Below are 21,219 nucleotides of genomic sequence, written 5' to 3' on the forward strand. Positions count from 1 at the left end.
CAAATGATGAAGTGACCCCAAGAAGGAGGCGTGCTGGCAAAGAGCCGATGCCTGATGGTAACCAACGTCCCAGGAGCACCCGAGGGACGAATCCCCAGGAAGTGCAGGAGAGAATCAGGGCTCATGAGGCTGAGATTCAAAGGCTGAAGCGCGACTTGGAAGCGCACCAGGCTCCCAGGCCCCTATTACCACCTAGGGGGAGAAATCCTCCTCCAGTCATAGACCTGGATGGTCCGTCACAAAGAAGGGTTGTAGTCCCGAGAACTGATCCAAGCACTCTTCTTCCCCTTGGAGATCCTGATGATCCTACTCCACCATTCACTGAAGAGATAATGAATGCCCATATCTCAAGAAAGTTCAAAATGCCCACTATCAAAGCTTATGATGGCATGGGAGATCCCGCTAATCATGTCATGACATTCTCCAATGCACTGTTGTTGCAGCCCGTGAATGATGCTATTAAGCGTCAGACCTTTCCTCAAACCCTGTCGGGTATGGCCCAAAGATGGTATAGTTGTTTGCCCCCGAACTCTATTGGGTCCTTCAGAGAATTAAGTCAGGCTTTTATTAAGCAATTCATCAGCGGGAGAGTACATGAGAAAAGTTCAGCATCCCTCATGAGCATTGTGCAGGGAGCGAAGGAATTCTTGAGAGACTACCTGAATCGTTTCACAAGGAAGCTTTAAAAGTCCCGGACCTTGATGACAAGGTAGCTATGATAGCACTGCAACAGGGAACTAGGGATGAGTTCTTCAAGATGTCCTTGGCCAAGCGCCCCCCTGAAAGCATGTTGCAGCTCCAAGATAGGGTCGGGAAGTACATCAAGGTGGAAGAGAGCATGAGGAAGACAGTAGTAAGTAACGAGTCCACTGGAGGCAAGAAGCAGAAAACTGATATGGAATATATCGCTAAGGACAAGTATCCTAGAACTGAGCAAAACCCTGATTCAACCCCAAAGAAGGGAGGACCTGGGCAAAAGTTCACTGAATACGCTAAGTTGAATGCTCCTAGAAGCCAGATCTTGATGGAAATCGAGAAAGATCGAGATATTCGTTGGCCTAAACCCTTGAAGGCTGATCCGGCCAAGCTAGATAAGAGCAAGTATTGTAGATCCCAAAAAGATGTTGGTCATGACACCGATGGGTGTAGACAACTGAAAGATAAAATAGAGTTCCTCATTCGAAAAGGAAGATTAAACAAGTGCACTGGGGAAGGAGTAGATAGGAATAATAATGAGAGAAAGAACTTTGAAGATCGTAAGAGGGACCAAGACGAACAGGGGCAGAATCCTCAGCATAGGGGACCAGTTATAAATGCAATCTTTGGAGGACCGCGACCCCGAGGGCTTGTGATAAACACAATTTTTGGAGGACCAACTGCTGTCGAATTATCCAGAAACTCCAAGAAAGCATATACCAGAGAGGTTATGCATATTGTAGGGGAAGCCCCGAAGAGGGCCAGGACAGGAGTAACTATGGCATTTGATGATTCTGACTTAGAGGGTGTGAAATTTCCTCATGATGACCCGTTGGTCATGACACCAGTAATAGGGAACAACCCGGTGAAGAGGGTCCTTGTAGATAATGGTGCTTCAGTGGATGTCTTGCTTCATGATACCTTTTTAAGAATGGGTTACAATGATTCTCAATTAACCCCGACCGATATGCCAATATATGGATTCACAGGAGTGGAGTACCCCGTGGAAGGGATAATTAAGTTGCCAACAACCATAGGTCAGGAACCAAGACAAGCAACTCAGATGTTGGACTTTGTGGTGGTGAAGGCTAGTTTAACTTACAATGCTATCATGGGGAGAACAGGGATACATGCCTTCAAGGCAGTCCCTTCTTCCTACCATTCAGTTATGAAGTTTCCCACCCGGAATGGGATTGGAGAAGAGAGAGGAGATCAAAAAATGGCTAGAAGTTGTTATGTGGCCTCACTGAGGGCAGACGGAGTTGGGGGGCAGGTTCTGCCTATTGAAGATCTGGATATTCGAGAGAATGATGAGAATAGAGGAAAGCCAGCATAAGACTTGGTTTCGATTCCTTTAGCTCCCGAGAATCCTGAGAAGGTGACTTTCGTTGGAGTTACATTAGAGGAGCCCCTTAGAGGGAAGTTGGTGAAATTTTTGTAAAAAAATAGTGATGTTTTTGCATGGTCAGCAGCTGATATGCTAGGCATAGACCCGGAACTGATTACTCACAAGCTAAATGTAGATCCAAATCAGAAGACGGTGAAGCAAAAGAAAAGAAGTTTTGCTCCAGAGAGGCAAGAAGCTATAAAACAGGAAGTAGAGAAGCTCTTAGAGGCCTGTTTCATCGAGGAGATACAATTTCCAGAATGGTTAGCAAACCCTGTAGTGGTGAAGAAGGCCAATGGAAAATGGAGGATGTGTGTGAACTTCACTGATCTGAATGACGCATGCCCTAAGGACTGTTTCCCGTTGCCAAGGATATATACTTTGATAGATGCCACTGCTGGACATGAGATGCTGAGCTTCATGGATGGATTTAGTGGATACAATCAGATCAAGATGCACAAGGACGACATCCCAAAGGTATCATTCATCATTGACTTTGGTGTTTATTATTATCTTGTTATGGCATTTGGTCTCAAGAATGCAGGAGCCACCTATCAAAGGTTAGTAAATAAAATTTTTAAGGATCTTATTGGCAAGACCATGGAGGTCTATGTTGATGACATGTTAGTCAAGAGTCTAGTGAAGACTGATCATATAACCCATTTGAGGGAAGCTTTCGATGTCTTGAGGTACCACAAGATGATGTTAAATCCTACAAAGTGTGCTTTCGGAGTAGGGTCTGGAAAGTTTTTGGGATTGATGGTCTCCAAGAGAGGAATCGAGGCCAATCCTGATAAAATAAAAGCAATACTGGACATGGAGCCACCAAAAACTATCAAAGATGTTCAGAAGCTCGCTGGAAGGGTTGCTGCGTTGGGACGATTAATCTCCAGGTCTGGAGATAAGTGCTTGTCATTCTTCAAGTCTTTAAAGAAGGTTAAGGATTTTGTATGGAGTGAGGAAAGCCGGAAGGCATTTGAGGATTTTAAAGAAATATATGGCCCAGGCCCCGTTTATAACGACTCATGTATTTTTGAATTATTTAAATATGTGAGTATGGAAATTATTAATTAAGTAAGATATGTCTATTGGTTTTGACCGCTATGTGTTATTTGATTATTATGTATGTGTGATTTATGATGTATCGGGTTGTCCGCGTGATTAATTAAGGAATTGTATTGAATTGTTTTTACTTTTAAAGGTGAATTTATTTGCATAAATATGTGGATTGTCTCTAAAATTGTTTTTATGACTTTATAATCTCAATATTTATTTTTAGGATTTTATAAAATTCAGAAATCAATATTTCATCAATTATTTAACCTCGTATGATTTTCTGATTGCATTTATTTGTAAAATCTGTATTTAATTCCCGAATTTTTCCAAAATTATGAAACTCATATTTATTTAAGTTGGGAATATTTCGGGAATTTTAAAATTATTTTGAGGATTTTTGAGATTAATCTCACCCGCGCGTTAATTCGTTTATTTGTTAAAAGCAGGTATAAATTACATTTCAAAAATTATATAAAAATTACGAAATTTATGTTTTTATAAAATTCGGGATATTTCTAACATTTTAAGACTATTTTCGTGATCTTCTGAATTTATTTTAAGTACATCTCAGTTCGTTAATTATAAAATGCAGGTATAAGTCGCGTTCCAAAATTTATCTAAAAATTGCGAAATTTATGTTTTATTAATTTGGGGATATTTTTATAATTTTTAAACTTTTTTGACAATTTTCCGAGTTTATTTTTGTACAACATGGTTCGCTAAAATCAGAATACGGTGTTAAATTACGATAAATAAAAACAGACAAACAGATAAGTACTATTATTCTTATCCCTGTTCTGGTTTCACTCGAGAAAACTCTCGAAACCTCTCCTATTTCTTTATCAATTTCTCGGCTTCATTGGAATCAGGTTATGGGGGGATTAAATTCTCTTGTGCTCTCATACATCCTTCATCTTTTTCCTTTTATTTCTTTGATTATGTGTCTTGCTAGTTCCCCTATTTCGAGCTGCTCGTGGTTCGTTGCAGTCCCTGTTTGTGGTAATTACCGGATATTGTCCTCGGTGATTCCGATATACGCGTATGCATATATGTATATATATGCGCGCCTGTTGTGTGGTTGTACGTCTGTGTGTCTGTTGCTCCTTGTCGATTCTCCTATGCCGCCTTGTTCTTTTCTTCCGGCCGCCTTGATGCCGCCTGTTTTTCCGGTGGGGTGTCAATGGTTCGGTGGTGAGGGTTATGTGTGTATTGGTATGTGTGTGTTGTGTATATAGGTGTGTGCTGTGTGTGTGCGTGCTTTTCCGGGATGATTCCCGGCTGGGTTCGCTTGTTTAATTTGTTGCTGTGGTGCCGCGTGTGTTACATGCGCGTGTTGTCCTGTTGCTCCTGTGGGCTGCGTTTTTGGGCCTATTACTTTGGGCCTCTATTGAGGCTAATTTGTGCAGTTGGATTAAATAGTATAAATTCTGATTTACTTCATTTTATTGCAGGAATTATTTGAATAAATATAAGTGATATTAATATTTCGTGTGGGAATTGTTAGTAATAAATCGGTGGAATCTGTGAGTGGAAACCCAACTCGGGTACCTCAGGATTTTACCGCCGTCCGCGATGAATTTCGACGAGCGGATGGTGGACGGTGATGAATTTATTCTGAGTCCTAATTTTATAAAATAAATAAAATGAGTCGTGTAATTAGTTTCGTATGTGAATGGTTGTGGAATTGTGAAAAAAAAATTGGAATATGATTTGTTGTTATTGACGTCGATGATGTTTCGACGGGTAGTCTGATAAACAAAGGGGATGCTGTCCGATTCACGGGAAAATCGAACTACAGAAATACGGGAGCGTATTCGAGGATTATCGGGACGTCAAGCGAGTATAAGTAAATACATATACGTATGTTTTATACAAAACCTGATTGTATGTTGTGTTGAATGTTCTGTCCAAAACTCAATAACCCTAAGTTCGTAAAATGACAAGTATACGTATTTTCTGAAAACGAACATTAAACCGATTTCGAGAACATGAACCCTAATTGTTGTATGTGTTATTATAATATGAATAATTACAAGTCGGAATATGCTATTGCATGGGTAGGTTGCTAGTGAGGATATGTCAAGCATAACTGGGAATTTAACATAGAGTATTTCGAACCTATAGGTTCTAGTCGGAAAATCGAAAGTGATCGTTGGACTAAAGATAACCTAGTGGTCAGTCGACGAGCTCAGTAGAGTTTCAACAGAATAATCTGATTGTCGAAGTCGAATCCAATGTGATCTAGTGGTTGGACGTTAAAGCCTGAGCGGCAGAGTCGGCTCAGAGTTGATCAGTAATAGTTGTAAAGCCCTGTAAGGCAAGTACTTCTAAACCTTTCTCGAGATACAGTGAAATTTTTTCTAAATTCTCTTGTGACATATTGTTAAACATTCAAAATAATTCTGTTTTATATTGTGAGTATTTTGAATCATATAGCCTTGACACCGGATCATATCATTTGAACTTTGAGCCGTAAGCCTTATTCTTTGTAAACCATCCTTTGTTGATTTTCAGATACCAAATCACACATATATGATACTACTCCCCAAATGTATAACTACCAAACACCAAACACTGGAACAAAATTGTTTGAAAACACATAAACTTTATACCCCAACCATTCTTTATAACATCAAAGAACTAAACCTTGTAAAATCATTATTCGTCTAATACTTAATCCTCTTACAGGCTGAAAACCATTTCTTATACATACCTTGATATACCCTTATGATACTCATGAATCGTATTACGCTTTTATACAAGTGCTTTATCAATGTTGATTATGATCTTGCTTATTGAATTACATTGTTTATTACACTGAATTATTTTAGAATTGGATAGTTTTCTAAATATGGACCAGATTCATGGTCAGACCAGATTTGTGGTCAATTATAGGCCAATGTGTGCCTTGGATCCAGTATATAGAGCAGAGTTGTGTGCCTGGCTCGGGGTTAGTGCGTGACTGATCAGCAGCCTAACCTTGGTTTTAAAACTTAAAATGAATATCCAATTCTAATAATTGTTTAATAAGAAACCTGATTCCTCTAAATCATCTCGTTTGATCATTGATTGACCTCAGTTATTGTTATTGAGACTTGCTGAGCTAGTTAGCTCACTCTTGCGAACCTTTTTATGTATTCAACAGTTAAGAAGGATACAGTTGATAGCGAGGTTTCCCAGTTCAATGTACGAGCTAGGACCCCAGATTGAGTTGGATCAAGCTAGCAGGAGCTTATTGCGGTAGTGAGATAGTAAGATTGTAAGAATAATTTCATTATCAGTTGTAAGTTAAATTAGTTGGGATTTGGTACGTTGTAATAAAAGTTAAGGTTGTGGCTTGTTTTCATACTTTAACTTATTGCGATCCGTGGTTATATAAAGCAGGGTCATTGCAAATAATATTTCTTATACATGTTGTTATATGGTGTATGTGTTGTGGACCCCAAACCTCTTACCCGGGTTTGGAGGGCGCCACAGGTTGGTATCAGAGCTACATGTTATAAGTCACTGAAACAAGCCTAGATTGTAGGAATTGGGTAGAGGGTTAGGATTAGGAATATGAAATAGAAAGATTAGACGCTGTGAGGTTGAGTGCGATTGTATAGTAGGTCTCTGGCACGGTTCATTTTGCGATTCGGGATTCTTAACTTGTGACGTGATTTCCAGACAACGGCAATGGCAGATCCTGATTTCCTTGTATCATCTGATCGTTTGGAGCTTTCCTTTCAAGGATCGTCATCTTTTCTCAGATTTGATTTGCACCTTGTTTTTCCATCAGTATTAGTGGTATTACCTTCTGCTATAATAGTTGCACCTCTTCAAGCTATTCTACGCTATTCTACCACCTCTTGATATGAGACTACTTATTTTAGAATCTCCATCTATTTAGTCCTGTTTTACTGGACAATCGGCTGTGAGTGTATCTTTTCAATTTACCCTACATCCTATTCTATACCCTCAGTTTAAAACTTGTCCTATGAAGCAATAGTACCTATTAGTATGGATTCGAGAGCTACAGTAAATGGTGAGTACCTGAAATATAAATAAAGGTGAGAAGAAGTTTAGAAAGAAGATTTAAGTGTTTCGGAGGATAGCTGCTACCAGATTAAAAGAAGCCATTAGTGACTAGGCCACCCGTGATTAGTTGTGGGATAGATTAGATGAATTTTGAAAAAGTTAGAGAGAAAAGTATAAATCTGGAATTTTTGTAGAATTAAATGATGGTGTTATGATAAATGCGATATGTAAAGTAGTAATGTGATGTGATATAAGCAAATTTTGTTATATGAAATAGACTTGTTGACTATTGGATAACCTGTTCTACTTAACAACTGCAAAGTTGATGACGGGAGCATTACCAGTATGGAAGTTTTGATGTGAAGCTACGAATACGATAACACGCAACAACAATTGAAGTGATCGTTAATTAAGGAAGGCAAATGGACCCAATAAAGGAGAGAAGGTAGATTGAAATGAATGGACCTTTATGTGATCATTTCTTTAATTTGGTACCTTGTTATAGGTCGGAAGGACAACAACCAACTCATATAGTAAGGACAACCAGATTTGTGATTTTCAAAATTTTTAACAAGTTTTCGAAAAAGATTTTTTTTCCTTACAAAATTTCTAAAAGACTTTTTGAATAAAATAAGTTTTAAACATTGGTTGTCAAGTTACTACGTGAGTTTCTTGTTTGTTAAAAGACCCGGATCACCTGGAAGGATACTTGTTTCAGACTTAGTATTGTTAATTCAGAGAACAAAGTAACCCGTGATTATGAAGAAGTTGATTATTCCTAATGGTAAGGTGCAAATATTTTTTGACAAGGTTAATAACGGAATCCGCGTACGGAGTAATTATTCATCCAGTTGCAGAGACCATTAAAGTTTAAAGAATTTATTGATTTAAAAGGAGCCTGGGCGTGATCAAAGAAGATTAGGAAGATTTCCAGACTTTTCTAAAAAGAAGAATACTATTAACAAAAGGATCGTTATATTGAATGATTCGTGGTTATTCTAAATTGAAAAGAGGAAACTCGAGGTTATCTGGTAGGAACACCATTATGATCAAATTGTTAAAGTATTATACTTGTAGGTGCGATGTTAAAGACGCAAGACTTAACAAGTAAGAATCTACCATAATGCTTAATTTGAGAAGGCATTTCAGCGTACCTTCTAAAGTTGATTATATGACACAATTGGGATACGATCGAACAAGCTCGAAAGATGAACACAAGTGAAATATGGATGATGACCAATGGTATCATTCTTGTCCTCAATATTACAGCGTATATTCATTTTTGATTCCTAAATATGTATGAACTTCTTTTTTAATAAACTCTTTGATATGATATCGAAAAGGAGGATATTGCATTCCTTTCAAATTTAATTATTTCCCTCAGGTTTTGCTTTCTGATTGGGACAAACAGTGTTATGGTGAGACACTTTGTAAGAATGACGAAGAGTCGGGTGGGACGCCACCTAATCATGTGCTGTATGCCATATGGTATGAAAGACTGGTCATCTTAAGTACCAATGTGGTTGTCTCACTCATATTCAAATCATTACTTCCTCTTTCTTTTCAACTTCAAGTTTATTGAATTATGAATCCTTCTAGTTATTTCGTTATACCGTCGTTCTTTGAACCAAGCGGACAAAGTTCCAGCTACCTCTTATGCACGGAAAGGAGACCAAGGCATATGGCAAGGATTGCAATCACTAGCCCCAGTGAAGGATCCACTAAGAGCCAAGGGAATCTACTCCAATAAGGAATACATCTCCAAAAATGAGAGCTTATGACTTGTCTGTGAAATATGTTATTCAGAATACGGATGCGGTGACGTGAATGATTATTGTAGATACCTTACGCGTTAAAGTATTAAAAGATGTGGGAGAAACTTAATTGTTTATCTCTCAAAGTTTTGTTGATAGGATGAATTACCCTGTCGAATTGATAAGATTATGATTAAAAGACTAGCAAGTCAAGAACGTTTAATTGTTAGATAAGTACCAATGGTAGAAGTAAGATTTCTGGCAATAAGTTGTGAAGAATTGATATCATTTGAGATAAGAGGATTTGACATTATTCTAAGGAATGGATTAACTATTTAAACGTGATGCCCAGACAAACCGTCATGATGAAAGGATAGTTCTGAAGACGTCAAATAAGAATATGATGAGGTATAAAGGAAGAAGGGGGGTAAAGAATTTGTTAATGATGATTACGGTAATCAAGATGTGAGCATTATGGTGATTATGAGATAAATAAAAGTCAGAAGCAAACAAAATTTGAGGATTTTATAGCAATTAAGGAGTTTCAAGATATGTTCCAGATGACTTATCAACATTTCCTCCAGATAGAGAAATGAAGCTCGCGATTAACTTAGCACCTGAAACGAAGCCAGTGACCAAGGCCTTACACAAAATGGCACCAGTTAAAATGAGGAAATTAGCAAAGCAGATGCAAGAGATGTTAGAAGAATGAGCGATTAGACCTAGTGTACCCCATAAGGTGCACCGATATTAATTATTAATAAGAAAGATGGAAGTATGAGATTATACATCGACTAGCGAAAGCTCAACAAGTTTACAATCAAGAGCAAGTATCTGTTACCTCGAACTACTGATTTGTTTGATCAAACAGAAGAAGCAAAGTATTTTCTAAAATTGATTTAAGATTTGGGCGTTATCGATTGGAGATTGAACCTATGGACATATCAAGGATAATTTTCAGAACTAAGTACTGCTGCTATAAAGTTCTAGTGATGTCATTTGAATTAACCAATATACCAATAATATTTAAACTTGATGGACAGAATCTTTCAGGAATATCTGGATGAGTTGTATTTGTGTTACTTAAAGTCAATGAAGGACCATGCGAAGCATTTAATGACAACTGGGAAGTCGGAGAAGAAAGAAGTTGTATGTAAAGTTTACAAGATGAAAGCTTTAATAGCAGGAAGCATAATTCTTAGCATAAATAGTCAGTGAGGAAGAGGCAAAAGGAGATCCAATATGAATTAAAGTTATTATAAATGAAGGAAGACCAAAAGCACCAACAAAAGTAAGAAGTGTTATCATGGGCTGGTTATTATCGAAAATTTATGCAAAATTTCTTGAAAGTCGCAATACCTTTGACGAAGCTAACCAGGAAAAGCAAGAAGTTATATAAAATGGAGAAGGGTGAAGAAAGTTTTGCGGAGTTAAAGTAAAGAATAGTTACAACACCTGCTTTATCACTTTGAAAGTATCAAGGAAATTTGGTAGTTATAGTGATACTTCCCATAAGGGAATAGGATGTGTGTTGATGCAGCACAATAAAGTTATTGTATATGCATCCAGACAACCGAAACCTCATGAGCAGAAGTATCCTACTCATAATTTGGGACTTGTAGTAATAATATTCTCTTTGAAAAAGGTGTAAGATCTATATGGACCATAAGTGTTTAAAATATGTATTCACGAGGAAAAGCAAAAGTAGAGGCAAGTGATAAGCAAAAAGGAGAGAACGAACATAGAAACTATACCAGAAGAATTATCTATGGAATTTTAGAAATTGGAATTGAAAGTCAAAGTTTATAATCTAAAAGGAGAAAGGATGGATAGTATGACCTTTCAGTCGAAGTTGTTAAGAGAAAGATAAGGAGATGTCAAGAGAAGATAATGGATCACAATGTTAGCAGCTAGTAAGAGGAAATTTATGCGCCCAGGAGAACGATCACGATATCCCCAGGTTTTCTTTCAACATTTGGATGCTACAAGTAGAAGAATTAAGAAATGAGATTCCACGGGGAATTCACAATATAAAGTATTTAATTTATTGAGGAAATGCCAAGATATTTGGAAATTTAAAGAAAAATAGTGATAATCAGGTATAAGAAGGAAATTTCAAGATGGATTAAGAAGTGTTGGACATGTCAAAGAATTAAGACGAAGTATTGGAGGCCTAGTGGATAAGACAGACCCTGAAAGTGGTTTTACAATAAGCGAATCGTGAAGTGTACCAATGATGTTAAGGGAGAAAAGGAATGAAATTATGAGAATATGTACTGATTATCGGGATTTTAACAAAACAATGAATAAGAAGAAGTAAGACCCTATAAAGAATTGATTACTAATGAGACCTAATTCAAGAAGTGTGTTATGTCTCGAGGATTAACTTAAGATCCGACCTGAGAACATATTAGAGATTATGATTAAAACGAATTATGAACATTACAAGCTCTAGTGATATTATGTGAAATAACAAGTATATCAGTTGACTATAAGGAATTAAGGAACGTGGTGTATAAGGAGTACTTGGATAAGCGAACTGTATTTATTGATAATATCCTCAGCTATTCAAAGAGTAAGAAAGTCTGTGTGGAATGCCCCAGGACTTTCCTCCAGAGATTAGAAGGGAAGCAACTATACGCTGAGTTTTCAAGTATGAAATTTTGATCAAGGTTAACAAAAGATTCTGATTAATCCATTATCAACTACCTAAATAAAGCCGTATGGTAACAGATGCCTTGTGCAGAAAGAAAGGATTGGACGTAAATGATTTGGAAAGAGTGGAATATGAGTTCAAATACCTAAAGGTGATAATAAGTGAATATATGAGATTAATTTTCAGCCTTAATTGATAGAAACGAATAGGAGATATTTAAATGTTTGGAAACTAGGTTAAAAATGAGCACCGCCTATCATCCTTAAACGAAGGGTCAAAATGAGGAAGCGATTCAGGAAAAATAAGATATGTTGAGAGGTTGAGTTTTAAGGAAAACTGAGATGATCATTTATCATCGATGTCAGCTTTAGAATGCCAATTTAGCAAGTCTTATGTGGACGCAAGTGTAGGTCCCCACCTTATTAAGATAAAGTGGGAGAAAGGAAGTTGTCACATCAGAAGTTAATCCAGTACACCAAGGGCATAATGATATTGATTGAAGCAGTTCGGAATAGACAAAGAAAGAAGGCGGAATTGTATCGAAAGAGAGCATGAATATAGAAATAGGACTAGTAGTGTTAGTAAAATTTTCACCTTGAAAGAGATTGGATGAGTCGGAATAGAGGGGACAAGTTGAGTCCTAAATTTAGTGAACCATTCGAGGTATTAATAGATTTAGATAAAGTTGTTCATGAGTTGATGTTACCGTCACAACAGTGTGTACATATAGTGTGTTTGCATGTCAATGATAAGGCGATAAGTATCAGATGCAAGTTAAGTGATTGATTAGGAGCCAATGTGCTCTTGTCCAAGTTTGTTCTACATATAGTGATCGATCCAAATTCTTGATCGTTAAAGGTGAGTCCTTGGAAATGAGTGTATATCTATAGTGAGTACGTTTAAACCCTCGAGTAGAAGGGTCTACTGGGGAATTAGAGTCAGATATGCTTGACGAATATCCTCACTTGTTTAATTAGACCAAATTCTGTGGATATAATCTTTTTAAGGGGGAAGGATATAACGACTCGTGTATTTTTGAATTATTTAAATATGTGATTATGGAAATTATTAATTAAGTCAGATATGTATATTGGTTTTGACCACTATGTGTTGTTTGATTATTATGTATGTGTGATTTATGATGTATCGGTTTGTCCGCGTGATTAATTAAGGAATTGTATTGAATTGTTTTTACTTTTAAAGGTGAATTTAATGCAACTTTATTTACATAAATATGTGGATTGTCTCTAAAATTGTTTTTATGACTTTATAATCTCAATATATATTTTTGGGATTTTATAAAATTCAAAAATCAATATTTCATCAATTATTTAACCTCGTATGATTTTCTGATTGCATTTATTTGTAAAATCTGTATTTAATTCCCGAATTCTTTCAAAATTATGAAACTCATATTTATTTAAGTTGGGAATATTCCGGGAATTTTAAAATTATTTTAAGGATTTTTGAGATTAATCTTCCCCGCACATTGATTCGTTTATTTGTTAAAAACAGGTATAAATTACATTTCAAAAATTATTTTAAAATTACAAAATTTATGTTTTTATAAACTTCGGGATATTTCTAACATTTTAAGACTATTTTCGTGATCTTCTCAATTTATTTTAAGTACAGCTCAGTTCGTTAATTATAAAATGCAGGTATAAGTCGCGTTCCAAAATTTATCTAAAAATTGCGAAATTCATGTTTTATTAATTTGGGGATATTTATATAATTTTTAAACTATTTGGACAATTTTTCGAGTTTATTTTTGTACAACATGGTTCGCTAAAATCCAAATGCGGTGTTAAATTACGATAAATAAAAACAGACAAACAGATAAGTAATATTATTCTTATCCCTGTTCTGGTTTCACTCGAGAAAACTCTCGAAACCTCTCCTCTTTCTTTTATCAATTTCTCGGCTTCATTGGAACCGGGTTATGGGGGGATTAAATTCTCCTGTGCTCTCATACATCCTTCATCTTTTTCCTTTTATTTCTTTGATTCTGTGTCTTGCTGGTTCCCCTGTTTCGAGCTGCTCGTGGTTCGTTGCAGTCCCTGTTTACGGTAATTGCCGGATATTGTCCTTGGTGGTTCCGATATACACGTATACATATATGTATGTATATATGCGCGCCTGTTATGTGGTTATAAGTCTGTGTGTCTGTTGCTCCTTGTCGATTCTCCTGTGCCGCCTTGTTCTTTTCCTCCGGCCGCCTTGATGCCGCCTGTTTTTCCGGTGGGGTGTCAATGGTTCGGTGGTGAGGGTTATGTGTGTATTGGTATGTGTGTGTTGTGTATATAGGTGTGTGCTGTGTGTGTGCGTGCTTTTCCGGGATGATTCCCGGCTGGGTTCGCTTGTTTAATTTGTTGTTGTGGTGTCGCGTGTGTTACACGCGCGTGCTGTCATGTTGCTCCTATGGGCTGCATTTTTGGGCCTGTTACTTTGGGCCTTGTTGTTGTTGGGCCTCTATTGAGGCTAATTTATGCAGTTGGATTGAATAGTATAAATTATGATTTAATTCCTTTTATTGCAGGAATTATTTGAATAAATATTCGTGATATTAATATTTCATTTGGGAATTGTTAGTAATTAATCGGTGGAATCTGTGAGTGGAAACCCAACTCGGGTACATCCGGATTTTACCGCCATCCGCGATGAATTTCGACGAGCGGACGGTGGACGGTGATGAATTTATTCTGAGTCCTAATTTTATAAAATAAATAAAATGAGTCGTGTAATTAGTTTTGTATGTGAATGGTTGTGGAATTATGAAAAAAAATTGGATTGTGATTTTTTGTTATTGACATCGATGATGTTTCGACGGGTAGTTCGATAAACAAAGGGGACGCTGTCCGATTCTCGGGAAAATCGAACTACGGAAATACGGGAGCGTATCCGAGGATTATCGGGACGTCAAGCGAGTATAAGTAAATACATATACGTATGTTTTATGCAAAACCTGATTGTATGTTGTGTTGAATGTTCTGTCCAAAACTCAGTACCCCTAATTTCATAAAATGACAAGTATACATATATTCTGAAAACGAACATTAAACCGATTTCGAGAACGTGAACCCTAAGTGTTGTCTGTGTTATTATAATATGAATAATTACAAGTCGGAATATGCTATTGCACGGGTAAGTTGTTAGCGAGGATATGTCAAGCATAACTGGGTATCTAACATAGAGTATTTCGACCCTGTAGGTTCTAGTCGGAAAATCGAAAGTGAACGTTGGACTAAAGATAACCTAGTGGTCAGTCGACGAGCTCAGTAGAGTTTCAACAGAAAAATCTGAGTGTCGAAGTCGAATCCAATGTGATCTAGTGGTTGGACGTTAAAGCCTGAGCGGCAGAGTCGGCTCAGAGTTGATCAGTAATAGTTGTAAAGCCCTGTAAGGCAAGTACTTCTAAACCTTTCTCGAGATACAGTGCAAATATTTCTAAATTTTCTTGTGACATATTGTTAACATTCAAAATGATTTTGTTTTATATTGTGAGTACTTTAAATCATATAGCCTTGACACCGGATCATATCATTTGAACTTTGAGCCGTAAGCCTTAATCTTTGTAAACCATCCTTTGTTGATTTTCAGATACCAAATCACACAAATATGATACTACTCCCCAAATGTATAACTACCAAACACCAAACACTACAACAAAATTGTTTGAAAACATAGAAATTTTATACCCCAACCATTCTTTATAACATCAAAAAACTAAACCTTGCAAAATCATTATTCGTCTAATATTTAATCCTCTTACAGGCTGAAAACCATTTCTTATACATACCTTGATATACCCTTATGATACTAATGAATCGCATTACGATTTTATACAGGTGCTTTATCAATGTTGATTATGATCTTGCTTATTGAATTACATTATTTATTACACTGAATTGTTTTAGAATTGGATAGTTTTCTAAATGTGGACCAGATTCGTGGTTAGACTAGATTCATGGTCGATTATAGGCCAATGTGTGCCTTGGATCCAGTATATAGAGCAGAGCTGTGTGCCTGGCTCGGGGTTAGTGCGTGACTGATCAGCAGCCTAACCTTGGTTTTAAAATTTAAAATGAATATCCAATTCTAATAATTGTTTAATAAGAAACTTGATTCCTCTGAATTATCTCGTTTGATCATTGATTGACCTCAGTTATTGTTATTGAGACTTGATGTGCTAGTTAGCTCACTCTTGCGAATCTTTTTATGTATTCAATAGTTAAGAAGGATACGGTTGATAGCGAGGTTTCCCAGTTCAATGTACGAGCTAGGACCCCAGATTGAGTTGGATCAAGCTAGCAGGAGCTTATTGCGGTAGTGAGATAGTAAGATTGTAAGAATAATTTCATTATCAGTTGTAAGTTAAATTAGTTGGGATTTGGTACGTTGTAATAAAAGTTAAGGTTGTGGCTTATTTTCATACTTTAACCTGTTGCAATCCGTGGTTATGTAAAGGGGTCATTGCAAATAATATTTCTTATACAGGTTGTTATATGGTGTATGTATTATGGACCCCAAACCTCTGACCCGGGTTTGGAGGGCGCCGCACCGTTGTTGGCCTAGCCAGCTTTGAATGACGTTTTATATTTGTACTTGGCCATTTCAGAGAATGCCTTGAGCGCTGTATTAGTTAAGGAGGAACTGAAAACCCAGGATCCCGTATACTATGTCAGCAAAATTCTGTATGGAACTGAGTTGAATTATTCAACTATCGAGAGGTTTGCTTTAGCTTTGGTAATGGCTTCAAGAAATTTACGTCCTTACTTTCAGGCTCATCAAATTGAGGTGCTAACAAATCAGCCCCTGAGAAATATCATTCATAGTCACAAGGCTAGTGGAAGGTTGATCAAGTGGGCAATAGAGCTGGGAGAATTCGATATCAAGTATAAGCCACGAACGGCAATAAAAGCCCAGGCATTGGCTGACTTCGTGATGAAATGTACCATATCCGACCAAGAAGTCGGGGGACAGGAGGATACCATACCTCAACACAAGGAAGTTGATAAGAGGGACAAAGAATAGGATGATAAAGAGAAAGAATATTGGGTTCTCTATTTTGATGGAGCATCAAAAACAAATTCAAGTGGAGCAGGTTTGGTTTTACAAAGCCCTGATGGGTTCTTGATTGAGTATGCCATGAAGTTAGACTTCCCGACCACAAACAATGAGGCAGAATATGAAGCTCTGATAGCTGGCCTCGGCCTAGCAAGGACACTGAGAGTCAAGAACTTAAAGGTCTGTGGAGACTCGAAGTTGGTCATATCCCAAGTGAAGGGAGAGTTTGAGGCAAGGGATGACACGATGGCTAAGTATTGTCCGCCTAGTAAGGGCTGTGATGACTCAGTTCGATGAATGCTATGTTGAGCACATCCCAAGGGAGGAAAATACTAAGGAAGTTGCATTGTCTAAGTTTGCTTCATCTGAGATAGAGGAAAGTTCAGGAAGTGTATACTTCCGCGTTCTGAAGACACAGAGCATTGATGTTAAGCTTGTAGCTCCTATAGGTCTAGGGACGTCATGGATAGATCCCATTAAGACTCATATTCAAACCGGTTGGTTGCCTAATGATGTTGCTGAAGCACGGAAGTTGGCTGTTCGAGCATTAAGATTCTCCCTGATATATGGGATTTTGTATAAAAGATCTTATGTGGTTCCTTACTTAAGATGTCTTAGGCCCGATGAGGCACGCTTGGCTCTTGAAGAAGTACATGAAGGTATCTGTGGACAACACTTGGGGGCAGAGCACTAGCTCATAAGATAACTCGTTTAGGCTTCTATTGGCCAGAAATGACGGCTGATGCCAAAGAGTATGTGAAGAAGTATGACCGCTTTCAGAAGCATGCACCTATCGTTAGACAACCCCCCGAGATGCTGACCTCCATCAACTCACCTATCTCCTTTGCTATGTGGGGAATGGATATACTTGGGCCTTTCCACATGGCCACGGCACAAAGAAAGTTCCTGATTGTAGCCATTGATTATTTTACTAAATGGATTGAAGCCAAACCCTTGGCCAAAATCACAACTGAACAGGTTGCACAATTCTTGTGAGAAAATATCATGTGCCGATATGGAATCCCACGCATCCTTGTCACGGATAATGGGAAACAATTTGATAATGCAGAGTTCAGAGAGTATTGCGACGATAACAACATAGAACTTTGCTTCACCTCGGTTGCACATCCTCAGGCAAACGGGCAAGCGGAAGTTGCTAACAGAATCATCCTTGACGGACTTAAAAAGAGGGTAACGCTCGAGAAATACTTGGGTGGATGAGTTGCTGCCTATACTATGCGCATATTGTACCACCTGCAAAGTGACAACTGAAGCTACCCCATTCATGCCGGCTTACGGAGCCGAGGCAGTGGTGCCCCTTGAAATCATACATGGATCCCCTAGGATCGAAGATTATGAATCGAAAACCAATGAAGAAGGCATGAGGCTCACTCTCGATCCCATTGACGAGGTCAGAGATGAGGCCAACGCCCGCAATGCAGAGCATTAACAAAGTGCCTCCCTCTATTTTAATAAAAGGGTTAAAGAAAGGTTCTTTTACCAAGGAGGCTTGATCTTAAGAAAGATTGAGGCTTCAGGAGTTGAAGAGAAATAAAAGCCAGTCCCTAACTGGGAAAGACCATATAAGGTCGAGAAAACATGAGGACGAAGATCCTACAAGTCGAAAATCCTGAGCAGTAATAAAGTGCCTCATACCTGGCGCGTTTCAAAGCTGAAGGATTAATATGTTTAGGACATGAAAGACATGTTCCTGGTATTTAGTAGTAAATGGAGGAATAAGGTCGACTAGTGTACGAGCATCCAATGAATAAAATTCCCAAAGGACCAAAGTACCGAAAATAAAAGACGAATATGAAATCAAACTACAAATGCAGGAGATCCTGAAGGATCAGAAATCAAGTCATGATGAACAATTAGGTTACCCACTGAAGATGTTCAAGTCCATGAAGGACCGCAAATAGATAAAAGCCACGCACGACAAACAAAGCCATGCAAGGCCTAAACACTGAAGGACAATCTATAGTCCAAAATCAGATGATTGACCAATAATGGCAACCTTAGAAACAACCCAAAGGCTAGGAAAGTCCCGCAAATTTACCATATCCGGGTAAGAGCTATGAACAGAGCCAATGGACATATTAACGGAGCGCACCTCATAATTATGGGTGTCCATCATCTTGAATAAGTCTTCCGACCGTCGATAAACGCTAAGAGAGCTCTAGACTCCCAATCCTGAAACTTTCTCTCAAGTTTCTTCATCAATGCCACCAAGGCCATGTGCTCACTCTTTCATTTTACACTCCTAGTGAAAGAAGCTGCGAAGTAGTCGTTGGCCTAATAAGAAAAAGATATTAGAAAGCTAACTTCACGAAATGTATATGGTCAATTGAAGTCTACATTACAAACTCCAGCCTACCAAAGAAGGCTGATCATCCTCAAGAGAAAGCCTTTGACCAACTGGAGATCCCTCGGAGAGGGCTCCAGCAGACCGGCCTCCAAGGGATGCCTTAAGCCAGCCAGGCTCCTCCTTTAATTTGTGAAGTATTGAAAGTTCTAAAAAGAATAGATGTACCAAATACAAGGCATGAGCCCCACACATCCCCGCCTCAGGAAGCTGTTCGCCTAATTGGAACAAACTTAACTAATGAGAAAATAAGAGGGGTTAGGCCAACTTTAACAAGGTTCCTTTGAATTATGAGGACCCATCAAGAACACGAACGTGATAGTTTATGTTCGAGGTTCATCGAGACATGTTGTCCATGAAACCAAAAATGTTTCCCCTTGACCGACCAGAGGAGGTCGAGTAGCCATCCATGAAGATCTTTGACCGTCTAAAGGGTCCTTGGATGAGGTCCCCACCCGGCAAGACACTCCCTCGAATAAAAAAGAGAGAACTCTAATCCACGAATTGATATTGAGAATATTGAAGTTCAAGAACTTCCACGAAATAGGATCCTGAAGGGCCAAGAAGCTCTAGACATTAAGGTTACGGCCGACCAGGGCCTCAAGGGATTGGTCTCTATGGCCGACCAAGAGTCCTTGAAGCTGACTTCTCCACATGGAGGGTTAGGCCGACTAGGACGTCCTCGAAGGAACGTCTATAGACGTCCGGAACTAATAGGGATGACCCATAAGAGAAGGTTCCAAGAAAACCATGAAGTAGAGCCAAGGGATGCTCCTAGTGAAGAGTAGAACGTTCACGAGAACAAGTACATAACGTTCACTAGAAAAAGGGCCAAACGTCCAAAAAGAGCAGAATTTGTCGACCAGGCCACATGAAGGCCTCATAGCCGACCGGAATCCATGTGGGGTTGATCCAGACCCTCCTAAAGGTTTTCTGGTGGAACTCCTATGAAATTCCTTGAGAATTCTTGAAAAGCAGGCGCCTAACGAAGACAAGTTCCGTGAAGGCTAAAGAGTCCATGAGAACAAATTTCGTGAAGAGTAGGACATCCACGAAAACAAGTTTCATGAAGAATAGAACGTTCACTAGAAAATAATCAGAAAAGTCTGGCTGAGGCTAAACAACAAATCGATAGTCTTAAGGGACGATTATGTTAATCACCATGATAAGAAAAAGCTCACATTCCAAAACCTTCCGGAATGTCCTCGAAGATTCTTAACGATTTCTTTGATTCTTAATGGATTTGGAAATATAAAGGCCTCAGTCAAGGTTCAAATTCAACGAATCAAAGCCCAAATCCAAATATGATTTGGAAATATAGAGGCCCAAATCCAAAGAGGATTTGGAAATGTGAGAGGCCCGAATTAAAGACCAAATACAATAAAGAGCCAAAAAGACCAGGATCTAAGTCGAGATCTAGGTCGTGAATCCTGGAAAAATTAGTTCGAATAGGAGCCTAAAGATGAGCAAAATTTTGACCAAGACCCAAGACGTAAACTCGACTAGGATCCAGGTCGAAACCCTGGTCGTGAATCCTAGTCGAAGTTTCACGAACAGGAGTCAAAAAGTGGCATGAATTTCGACCAAGACCCAGGTCGTAAACTCGACCATGATCCAGGTCGAAACCCTGGTTGTAAATCCTAGTCGAAGTTTTACGAACATGAGTCAAAAGGTGGCATGAATTTCGACCAAGCCCCGGGTCGTAAACTCGACTAGGATCCATGTTGAAACCCTGGTCGTAAATCCTAGTCGAAGTTTCACGAACAGGATTCAAAAGGTGGCATGAATTTCGACCAAGACCCAGGTCGTAAACTCGACTAGGATCCAGGTCGAAATCCAGGTCGTGAATCCTAGTCGAAGTTTTACGAACAGGAATCATGTTGCGGCCAAAATTTCGACCAGGATCCAGGTCGTTAACTCGACTAGGATCCAGGTCGAAATCCTGGTCATGAATCCTAGCCGAAATCGTTCGACCAGGGCTCAGGAGCAGGCCCAAATTCGACTAGGATCCAGGCCCAAATTCGACTAGGATCCAGGCCCAAATTCGACTAGGATCCTGGTCGAAAAAGGGCTGAAAATTTTAGAAAAATCCCAGAAAAATTAGGGAAAATTTGAAAATTATTTTTGATAAAATATTCTTGAAATATTAAATAAGTAATATCTGTGAGTATTAGAATATTCTTGAAAATTAGGAAAAAATCCCAGAAATTAAGGGAAAATT

The sequence above is a fragment of the Apium graveolens genome, chromosome 7 (assembly GCF_009905375.1).
Source record: "Apium graveolens cultivar Ventura chromosome 7, ASM990537v1, whole genome shotgun sequence".
Lineage (NCBI taxonomy): Eukaryota > Viridiplantae > Streptophyta > Magnoliopsida > Apiales > Apiaceae > Apium > Apium graveolens.